At 37.1% G+C, this 3,976-nt stretch overlaps 1 non-coding gene across 1 annotated transcript; it reads right to left on the bottom strand.

Moving 5' to 3' along the window:
* Positions 1-645: 645 nt before the first annotated feature.
* Positions 646-752, bottom strand: LOC128036300 (small nucleolar RNA R71). The gene has a single exon (XR_008193098.1). It is a non-coding gene; the product is annotated as a small nucleolar RNA R71 (small nucleolar RNA).
* Positions 753-3,976: the final 3,224 nt, after the last annotated feature.

Below are 3,976 nucleotides of genomic sequence, written 5' to 3'. Positions count from 1 at the left end.
TTTTAAAAAAAAGCCATTATTTGTGAATCTATTTTTAGATTTTGATTTATTTATTTTCCTGTTTAAATCTTTACTTACTTAAACTTTCTGTCATTATTTCAGGTGTTTATGAGTATTGACCAGATTATTGACTTACTCCTTGTGGATCCTGAAATAGAACGAACCTTTTGACAGCAAAGAAGACAAGTGAACCAGAGAAGGACCGAAAAGATAAACTTTGAGAATATGAATCAAGGAAACGAAGCAAACGTTGCTTAGAATCCTATCCTTATTTCTGATGATAGGGATAGAGCTTTACGGCAGTATGCCGTGTCAGTATTTAACCATCTTAATCTGGGTATTAGGAGACCTGAAATCGAGGCACAACAATTCTAGCTGAAGCCAGTCATGTTTCAAACTATGGGCCAATTCAGTAGAATGCCTACTAAAGATCCTCATCTTCACTTAAAACTATTTTTGGAAGTGAGCGATTCTTTCAAGTTAGCCGGAGTGCCCAAAGATGCATTACGACTGAAGCTGTTCCCATATTCGCTAAGGGACAGAGCTCGTGCCCGGTTGAACTCATTGCCACTGAACTCCATTTCTACATGGCAAGAGTTAGCCGGGAGATTCCTCCTGAAGTATTTCCCGCCGAGCAAGACTGCCAAGTTGAGGAATGAGATCACTGCCTTCCAACAAATGGATGATGAGTCCCTGTATGAGGCATGAGAACGGTACAAAGAGTTATTACGAAAGTGCCTTCATCCTGGAATCCCACATTGCATTTTACTTGAGACATTCTATAATGGTCTCAATGCTCACACGAGGATGGTAGTGGACGCCGCTGCTAATGGTGCTCTCCTTTTTAAGTCTTATAATGAGGCTTATGAAATTGTTGAGAGGATTGCCAGCAATAATTATAAATGGCAAACCAATTGAGTAGGTCACTTCACTTACATCTCAGGTATCTTCAATATCCTCCATGCTTAAGAATCTTACCACTAATGGGTCTAATAGTTTTGCAGCCCAACCACCTAACCAATTTTAGAATATAGCCTATGTGTATTATGGGGAAGGAAATTTGTTTGAAGAATGTCCATCGAACCTCGAATCTGTATATTACATGGGTAACCAAAACCAAAATTGAGGGAGGCAAGGACTGCAATCCAACTTTTATAACTCATCGTGGCGAAATCACCCAAATTTTTCCTGGAGTAACCAAGGGGCTGAAACCTAGACCAACTCAGCCGCCTAGTTTCCCCCAACAAGTTCAAAAACCAACCCAAGTGGAACCATCCAATAGCGTAGAGAATTAATTGAAGCCATACATGGCGTAAAACGACGCCACTCTAAGGAATTTGGAGAATCAAGTGGGCCAGCTTGTTACTGAACTCAGGAACCGACCACAAGGTGCTCTACCTAGTGACATGGAAAATCTGAAAAATCTAGGGAAGGAACATTGTAAAGCGTTGACATTGAGGAGCAGAAAGACAGTAGAGCTCAACACTGTCGAAGTTGAAAAGGAGCCAGCTGACACTCAAGATTCAGAAGAAATTCAACCAAGTGTTGAAATTCCAGTTTCACCAGAACCAGAATCTGCAAAACCCAATAAAGTAACCTCAGGACCAGCTAATTCTGATCAACTAACAACGTCGTTAGATGTAGAATTGCCGCCAAAGACGAATCAACTAGAATCATCCCAGTAATGAAACCACCACCACCCTACCCTCAAAGACTTCAGAAACAGAAGCAGGAGATTCAATTCAAGAAGTTCATCGACGTACTCAAGCAACTTCACATCAACATCTCGTTGGTTGAAGCACTTGATCAAATGTCAAACTACATCAAGTTCATACAAGATATATTGTCTAAGAAACGAAGTGTAACAGCCCAATTCTAGGCCTAATCGGAATAGTGGTTTCGGGACCACAAATCTGACGAGAGAAAATATGATTATTATTATATTTTCATGGTCTACAATTTTACAGAAAAATTTCGTAAAAATTTAGTTCGAAAATTTCGACGTTTGGGCACTCAATTTAGTCAAAAGGACTAAATTGTAAAAAGTGCAAAAGTTGAGTTCTACATGTTAGAAGTGTCTAATTGTTATGAAATTATTAATTGGGGGTCCTTATATGGTAATTAGACCATTAGTTAATTGATGGACAAAAATAGACATAAGAAATGGGTGAAATAGATTTTTTTAAATGGGGGCATTTTAGTCATTTAGTAATAAAAAGAATTAAAAAGGGAAAAAGATGACAAAATGTGCTCATGTTCTTCATGGTGAACGAAATCAGCAAGGGGGAAGCCATAGTTAGGGTTTTTAAGCTTCCAAGCTCAATAGTAAGTGATTCCAAGCCCTGTTTTTAATGTTCTTTACGTTTTTGGAGTCCCGGTAACTTAATTTAGCTTATTCTATCAATAATTCGTGTTAGGGTTCATATTTGGAAAAATACCCATAGGTGAAATGTGTTTATTTTGCTGTTTTATGGTGGAATACAAAGCTATAAATTATGTTAAACAACTTTTGCTAAGCGATTTTAAACGAAAACGGGTAAATTGACATTATCGGTAAAAATAGTTAATGTTCAAAAGATAGTGGAGTGAATTGCAAAATTACGATATTTTGCACCGAGATAAGTAAATATGTGACTTAATGTATTATTTTGATATTATTTGATATGTGTTGAGATTTATTTGAATATAAAATAAATGTTTGACAAGATTCCAAATATGTTGTTAAATTGGGAAAGGTGGTAAGGGGTTGCAAAACATGGTTTTTGGTTGAACACTCGGAATAGGCCGGAGCATATTGCATATAAAGGGGTTGCTGTGTGCTGATCCCCCGATTCATTAGTGGTTGCTAAGTGCTGATTCCACCGCATCTGAAATGTGAAGGGGGTTGCTGTGTGCTGATTCCCCGATTTATTGGTGGTTGCTAAGTGCTGATTCCACCGTATTTTAAATGTGAAAGGGGGTTGCTAAGTGCTGATTCCCCCGAGGGGTTATTAAGTGCTGATTCCCCTATTCATTGGTGGTTGCTAAGTCCTGATTCCACCGCATCTGAAATGTGAAGGGGGTTGCTAAGTGCTGATTCCCCCAAGGGGTTGCTGTGTGCTGATTCCCCGATTCATTGGTGGTTGCTAAGTACGGAATCCACCGATAACGATTAACATTCCGAGTGTTCAACGAGTAAATTAGGAAGGTGAATATTCATATATGTGGTGGACAAGTTTATGGGAGGAATATTGAGTTTGATACTTAATCAACCCATGTATAAGATGGGAGGAAAATCAAAAATACAAAAAGAGACAATTTGAATGCAAAACTGTTTTGAATGGCAGCAGTTGGGAAATTATGAAAAATCACCATAAATGGTGGAAAATGAATTAGTGGTTAAATAATATATGAAATTGAAGCTGAATGAGTCTATTTTCATATGAAAGAAATAGAGCAAGCAAAAGAGTTGTATTTCGGAGATATTTGAATTTTCTTGAGACAGTATGGATTGATTTCGAAATCCCTGCTCCAACTTTGGAAAATCACCAAAATTATAAAAAATAATTATGGCTTTAAATATATATTCCTGGATTCCTTTTTGAGTCTATTTTTAATAGAAACAAATGAGAACATTGTTTGAAACTTTTACAGAGAGTTATCTGAATTTTTGTAAGGGGAGGTCAGGACTGTAGGACAGTGAAACAGGGGAAGATTTAAAGAATAAACTGTACTACTTGGCTCGACCAAAAATTCTAAAAATTTTATGATAGAAATATATATGGGTCTAGTTTCAGGGAAATTGACAGAATTCAATTTGGAGCCCTGTAGCTCCGTATAAAAATAAATTAGTGGTCATGACGCAGAAAACCAGCTCGCTAGAAATTACACAAACAATGAAATTTATTTGTGAATAAATTTATACTATGGTGTAGTCATGTGAGAAATTTATTTATTTGTCAAATGTTTACTTACTAAGCTATATGCTTACTCGTTT

The sequence above is a fragment of the Gossypium raimondii genome, chromosome 13, assembly GCF_025698545.1.
Source record: "Gossypium raimondii isolate GPD5lz chromosome 13, ASM2569854v1, whole genome shotgun sequence".
Classification (NCBI taxonomy): domain Eukaryota; kingdom Viridiplantae; phylum Streptophyta; class Magnoliopsida; order Malvales; family Malvaceae; genus Gossypium; species Gossypium raimondii.
The sequence above is the reverse complement of the archived record's forward strand: the minus strand, read 5'-3'. Positions and strand labels throughout refer to the sequence as shown.